We start from the raw sequence: 7,554 nt of genomic DNA on the forward strand, positions 1-7,554 counted from the left end.
CAGAGAATGATCAAAGCAATGCAAATACACGTACATGTTAGGTGTTTGTACCTTTATTCATCTTGAAGCGTCACTGCGCACCGATCATTGTATGACACCAAAGAACCAAGAGAGTGATTTGAATGCATAAGGAGCCATCTGCTCTGCTCTCTATAGCTCTTATGAATGTCATACTATGATCGATCTGCACAACACAAACAGCCAGAATCTGGATATTTTAGGTAATATAAAAATCATGGCAAGGACGCGTCTTGGGAAAATGACTCATATGGTCACCCTACAGACTGTGGTTATGTCTGTTTGTATGTAGCATATTTTAAGGTAAGAATAGCTTCTTATCAAGCTATTCTTCCTTTCTGACGCTCCTCGCACTCGCTTCAAGCGGGGCTCGAACCCAGGTCTCTGGCACACACTAACAAGGAGGCTAAATGGCTCCGTTACACTCACCCCCCTAAACCTCACTCCCATCCGGGTCACGGCACCAATGTAACTCCTCTCTCCTGGGTCCTCTCCGCCACTCCTCATAATCGCTCCGTGCGGGGTTCAAACCCGGGTCTCCGGCATGGGAGGCGGACCCACTAACAAGGAGGCCAAATGGCTACAGCCACTAGCGCCTGTCGCTATTGCGTCTCTTGAGATCGGGGAGTGAGGTTTACCTGCACAGCACTACTCGCTGGCCTCCGTTACATTTACATTACATTTACATTTATTCATTTAAAATAACGCTTTTATCCAAAGCGACTTACAATTGCTATATATGTCAGAGGTCGCACGCCTCTGGAGCAACTAGGGGTTAAGTGTCTTGCTCAGGGACACACTGGTGTCTCACAGTGGATTCGAACCCGGGTCTCCCACACCACAGACGTGTGTCTTATCCACACACACACACATATATAAGTATTTTAACATTATGCATATCATCAGTTTGAGTTAAAGACCCATCAGCTTGTAACTTTTGCTATTTTTCTAAAATTTCAAATGTTGGTATTAGTCAATTTCATTTTTAAATCTGAATAAAAATCAGTTAAATGTTGACATTATCCTTCAGATTTCTGTAATCATTGAATCAGCTGCCTATGAAGTGATGCACAATATGTTTTGGAATACAACAAATGTGTTACAGCAAACACATTTATCGTAATGTAAGGAAACATATTTCATTCAGTTTTTAACCTACTGACCTGAGCTCATCACCTGTCCCAGTCAAATGATTGTCTGTCTTTTCACCAACAGCCCGCAGTGAACCATGAACCCCCCCACCCCCCCCACCGAATAAGTGGGAAACTAGGTCATTGAGCCAGGCTGCCAGTAGTGGCAGTGTTCTATGTCTCTCTCTTTTTTGAAGCTTAAATAGGCCTTTTATGTAACATGGGGGTGGGGGATACATGTTCGTGTAGACGCTATATGTATGTGAATCTCCCAGCAGCTCAGGAAGGGAAATAGTCTGAGGAATTACTATACACTTCTCTCCCTTTTTTCCTTTTTTAGTTCCTGGAAAACATGGGCTTCTTTTATCCAACGATTCTGAAGCATATCCTTTGAAGTAGATTTTTCATGCTTTGCACGCTCAGCAACCATAGCTGCGCATGTGTGAAATAGATTGAATTAAGATAATCATAAAAAAAAAAAAAAAACGTTGTATGCAACTGATTTATCTCTTTTGTTTTTACAGGTTCTTTTCTTTTGCTTTTACCCAAATTTTTTATCCACATAACTTTTTTTTTTTTATCTAACTTGCAATGCATGTACTGTGTATTGGAAAATGTAATTTCAGTGTTCATGTTGATTCCATGTTGACCTTTGATGTTTTCAGCAAATGTTTTGATTTAGTAACTCAAAAATATCAAGAGGCATGAATGTCAAATAAACAGTAAAATAATTTATTCTTCCTATTTTGTATCCACTTAAGTGTAGATATTATAAAAAATATTTAGAAACGTATTGTCCTAGGTAACATTATTATAAAAATAAACACATTTCTTTCAGTTTTCATTTGAGTTATTTGTACTAGTTATTGTTTATTGTGATTTTAGAACATTAACTTAAAAGTTACAACAAAATGCAAAAATGTTTTTAGTTTATAATTTGTCATCTAATAGTTCTATTTTATATTATTTCAGTTCACCAAATGATTTTAATATTTAAAGTTTTAATTGACAGTAATGGCACTGGATTATCATGAATATAATATATTTGTTATTTTTTTATGAACTGTCAAGATCAATTTGTTTGTTTTTTTTCAGAAATGTAAGATTTTTTTTCATAGAAGGGGTGTGTTTAATTTTAATGTGTTTAACTTGATAAGCAAAACAACTGCTTTATAATGTTGCAAAGTTACATTTACAATCATGGTTGTGAAACTAACGCAGTCTCGAGGCGTTCCATACTGTCCAGATGTTTGACCCCCTTGTTTCCTGCCCAGGAAAGCATGTGCACATCTGCATCCTTTTCTTGCGACATCATTATCTGCTGCTGCCTTTCGTTACAGGCAAGTTCTATACCTGGGAGAATGGATGTATTGAGTAAGGTAAATTAATGTTTTGACATTTTTAAACCTATAAACAAACTCTGGAGTGTTGAAAAGAGGAGCTGAGAAGAACAGATTGCAGAGCTGCCCGTCGTAATGCAGAGCTTTGATCTTCCACCCTGTCTTCTTGTGTTGGAGTTCTTTGAACTGAGTGCTTGGGGTCAAACATGTGGGTGTTGGGCGTCTTTATAGGGTTTCCTGTGAAACGGACACTCATGAGAGGTGATCGAGGGCAAGGAAACCCCAGACGCCCCTCAGTTGGATCGGGTCGTAGAGTGACAACACAGACATGATCTTCAGTGCCTTGTATTGTGTATATAAGGGGGAGTGTTAGACAAAACAAAAACAGAGATAGTTGACAGGTGTCCAGGTCTGAAATACTTTTGTCCTGACTTCCAGAATCAACCGTTTCTGAAGGTCACTATATTATGATGAAGTCATTGTGTTTTACAGCTATACATCACCAGTGTGAAGTATTTGGCATAATTATTAGTTTCAATTATTGGTTTGTAAATTTATTTACATTACATTTTGTAATTATTAAAGATGCACAATATCCGATATGCCGATATTCTTCAAGTCATTTTGGGCCGAAAGCCAATGCAGATACCGATACCGATATATTTCCTTTTGTTTGGAAACAACACCAAGTCTCTCCTGTGCAGAAATTATTAACAAATTATTTAAAATGTTGGTTAGGCCAACAGCGCCCCCCTTTATAAATAAACCATCTTACCAGATGGGCATCAGGACCTGGGGGAGGCTGCCGCTGCTGCTACTGCAAGCCTAGTGACTGTTGACACTATCACACACCATCTTGTATGTGCATTCTTAAATTAAATGCAGGATCCAAAAGGGTGAATCTAATCATAATTCAGGCGAAAATTTGCTTCAGGAATGACAACACTGCTGATGTGATCTAATCACTAGCACACCCTCAGCATGTGCGAGTTAATCATCTTATCAGCAAGTCGTATCAGCATATTTTTTCATATCGGGCTGATGACGATATTTGCATTTTAAGATATTATCGGCCGATTCCGATAACGGTCCACTAATATCATGCATCTCTAGTAAATATAGTTCAAGTTAAATGGGATGACAGTACTTTTAGAAGGGAAAATATTAAGAGAAAGAAGAATTACAGAGAGTCAATAAATTATAAATAATGTACTGTCCCTGAATGAATGTAAATCCATAAAAAGTAACTGTAATCTGATTGAGCATTTTTAAATTTAATATTCTTTAATTATGAATACATAATTTTTGAGCACATAATCCAGATTACATTTAATAAATTACTACCCATCACTGAAAATATACATATATTTATACTATTATATTATATAAAAAATGTATTTTTGGGTCAGGTTCATCCAATCCAACCTTACATATGTCAGATAATGTCAGCGTAGTACTTCGAAGTGTGTTATGTATAGTAACTTTAAATAGTCAGTCATTGAGAGTCTGAACAAGGGAGTATATTTACATTGCAGTGATGTGCTGGTGATCCTGTAAACATATGGATTTAGATTTTCACTGCTTTCTCCTTCAATCCAATTCCTTAGTGATTCATTACTGTCTCCAGAAAAGGAGGCCAATGAATAAAATGGCCTCCGTTTGCTCTTTTCTGCATCTCTTTGAAGTGTTAATGAAGCAGTGGCTGCGTGATTAAGTCGAGATGGCTATCTGAACCGGCGTACATCGCCTCGTCTTATGCACCAAAGCACGATAGCATGGCCCCAATGAGAGACACTGGCTCTTTCTCTCCCGTTACTTGCGGTGCTTAAATTATTTATCTGGTTTGGGGAAGCCCAACTCACTGAACAGGAAGAGAGTATTTTTAGCCTGAAGTCGGGGGTGTGGAGGTCTGAGAAAGCTCCCGGGACGCTCTCGTGTGTTTATTCTCTCTTCATTCTTCTCTCTCGTGTCCTTTACTCTCTCGCTTTCTTGCGTGAGAAAGATCTGAGTAAGGAGGAGAGACTGTGTTACTGGGTTACCCAGTTCTGTCAGTGAGCCCGGGGATGCTCCTGCCTTGAGAACTTCTAAAATGGTGTGTCATGAAGACTTTCATAGGACATTTTGTTTACCATTGGACTATCATTCTCTCACTGCTAACATGCCCTCTTCTCATGCTCACATTTTAACAAATAGGCATGAGGCCTGTACAAAACATCACACTGACAGGTTTTACTCCTATATTTTCCTATAAAATTTACTTAAATGGAACATAGGATGCCCATTTTCCTCATGAAATGTCTGCAGCATACTTTGGTTAAAATCCACGAAGGACGTATAAAACATCACCCTTTTTAGCTTGTCAAAAACAGCTCTGTTCACATTGAGCTGTTTCAGTGCATGTCTCTTTAAATGTTAATGAGCTACTGGTTACCCCAGCCCTCTCTTCTGTTTTTTTTTGCATTTGGTGATGCATTATACCATCAAAAGCAAAACTAATCCACTGTGTCCTCAGTGGCTCTGATGTTGGGAAATAATGAAGACTCTTATGTTCACTTTTAGATCCAACTACAAAACACCTGAATTGCTTATGAGACATTGTTGTTGCTACAGCTGCTTGAGTGCAGAGAAGAAGATGTAAAACGTACAATTGTCTGAGGAAATATGCTAATACAGGACCGACCGTCAGAAGTCAATGGCGGGGAAAACCAAAATGGCTTGATAATTGAGACTTTAGGTTTTCAGTAATAAAATATGGAGTGAATGGATGAGTTTATGTCACGAAAGAAGATATTTTGAAGAATGTTGGTAACCAAACAGTTGGCGGCAGCCATTGGTTTCCATCATATATTTCCCATACTCTGGAAGTCAGTGGCTGCCATCAACTGTTTGGCCACCAACATTTTTCAAAATAATGTTTCCAAAATTTGTTTCCAGTTCCAAAAAGATCCCTTCAGTGAACAGTTCTTAAAAGAATTTGGGCGCTTCTCATTTCTTATTTGCGCATCCTCATTTCGTTTTGTTTGCTTCACCTCCCTTAGGATATGGAGGAAGGATTCAAGGAAAGAAAATGAGGACAGAGGAAACCAAAGGAATGATTATTTGTACATTGGAATATTCTAGACCACTCAAGTGTCACTTCAAAGCGTCATCATTTGCGCTAAAGATATCTATCTGCCCTTATGTTGTTAAAGTTTGTTATTTAAAATATTCATAGTAAATATAAATAAAGCAAGTTGCCGTTTAAATATATGACATGTATGATTTATTTAAACTGTAAAGGTAAAATATAAATTAAAATTATAATTACAGATGTGAAGGGGCAGGAGAATTTATATGTGCATCAGGTTTTTTCGATGAAAAAGACTTCCATGTAGGATACACATGAGTATCCTCACTTATAGCTGCTCTGGAAGCGTCCTCGCTCCTCATTACTCGCATCCTCGTGGTACAATTAGAGAAATGAGATGTCCTTTAAGATGGCTGAGTTTGATTGGTTTCCAGGTCACAAGCTTGAGGCGGAAGAGCGAAGAAATGAGGAAGGATCAATTTGAGTATTGAGAAGCACCAAGTTTTTTTTTCTTTCTGAAGTGTGAAGAACATTTTACAACCCAGGCTCATTGGATATACATGTTTCCGGCTAGATTTCTGCAAACCTGAAATACATGTCTTACAGTAAATTTTGCTGCACTTTACAGGTGACATGTTGACAAAAAAGTGCTAAGAGCGATATCATTTTTGCAGATGTATGTTTATTTAACAACCCAGTGACACATTTTTGCTAAATTATATTGTGGTACTTGCAGCCTGTCTCAGAACACTTTCAAAGTAAATATGCAATGACTGGCACTACTTAAAAGAAACCTGACTCTGGCAGCGTTTTATTATGTTGGTTAACACATGTTTTATGGCAATATGAAAATGAATGGTTCTTTGGGGGATGCAAAAAAAATCGCATTTGAAGGATGCAAAAAAAATCGGATTTGAAATAATGTACCCCCCCCCCAAACCTAACATACAATGTTAAAAGGTTAGTTCACCCATAAATGAAAATTAGCCTGTTTTACTCAACTTTAAGGCATCCTAGGTGTATATGACTTTCAATCTAATCCAAACAAAGTTATATGAAATATTGTCTCCGCTCTTCTAATCTTTATAATATCGGTAGACAGATTGACTTGTTTGACTCGTACCTGGTGCTGAAGTGAAGTTGGAGTTTGCGTCTGAAATGTCTCTGGCTTGATGTGTTGATAATGACATTCTGTGACTAGATGAATGCAGAAAAAGAGAAAGGAGACAGAGGTAGCAGTTGTGGGGCGGCAAGTTGCGTTAAATGTTATTAACCACGTTAAACATAAAAATATGATTGCCTACTAAACACGCTAATTTTGACAGCACTTATATTTATAATATATTACAATACATGAGGCCTTTCTTCACCCCCTGGAGCTGTGTGATGCACATTTTATAATGGATGAATGCACTTTATTTGACTTCTTTTGGACTGTAAAAAAAAGTGCCGGGACAATTTTTCATTTGACTCTGATTGGATTTGTCTGAAAAAAAAGTCATACACAAAGGATGCCTTGAGGGTGAGGACAACATGGGCTAATTTTCATTTTTGGGTGAACTAACTCTTTAAAAAAGGCACATGAGAGATAAAAACATTCACTGAAGCAACCACGTTGTTCTAGCTTCTTTCTGTGAGGCTTTGAGCTCTTTTCTGGGTGCTTGTCAACCACTCACCGAACTCGTACACTGAGCTAGTTATGTGATACAAACGTCAAAATGTATTCATTTACAAATCATGCACAAGTGTTTTGCATAGCATAGTGTTGTGCAAGGAATCATGCAAAAATAAGTCTTAAATAATTGATAATCTGCCCCATATTTATAATTTGTGTGGCACAGAACAAAAGTAGTTTCACTGTTTTAGTGTTCATTCCAGGTAGAAAGCCTGCAGCCATACAACATACCGTATTTGTGTAAAGAAAGCCCAAAATCTTTCCCTCTTCCGTGCAATATTGAATTTAACATGAGCATGAATGACATTTGTTAGTGTTGGTGTA

General features: G+C 37.8%; 1 long non-coding RNA gene across 1 annotated transcript in view; it reads left to right on the plus strand.

Annotated features, from left to right (window-relative positions):
• Window positions 1–1,720, plus strand: part of LOC127963993 (uncharacterized) — a 34,492-nt gene extending 32,772 nt beyond the window's left edge. Inside the window, exon 3 of the long non-coding RNA XR_008154972.1 lies at window positions 1,489–1,720. This is a non-coding gene — a long non-coding RNA (uncharacterized LOC127963993). The remainder of the gene's footprint in view (window positions 1–1,488) is intronic.
• Window positions 1,721–7,554: the final 5,834 nt, after the last annotated feature.

This window comes from Carassius gibelio, chromosome B8 (assembly GCF_023724105.1).
Source record: "Carassius gibelio isolate Cgi1373 ecotype wild population from Czech Republic chromosome B8, carGib1.2-hapl.c, whole genome shotgun sequence".
Lineage (NCBI taxonomy): Eukaryota > Metazoa > Chordata > Actinopteri > Cypriniformes > Cyprinidae > Carassius > Carassius gibelio.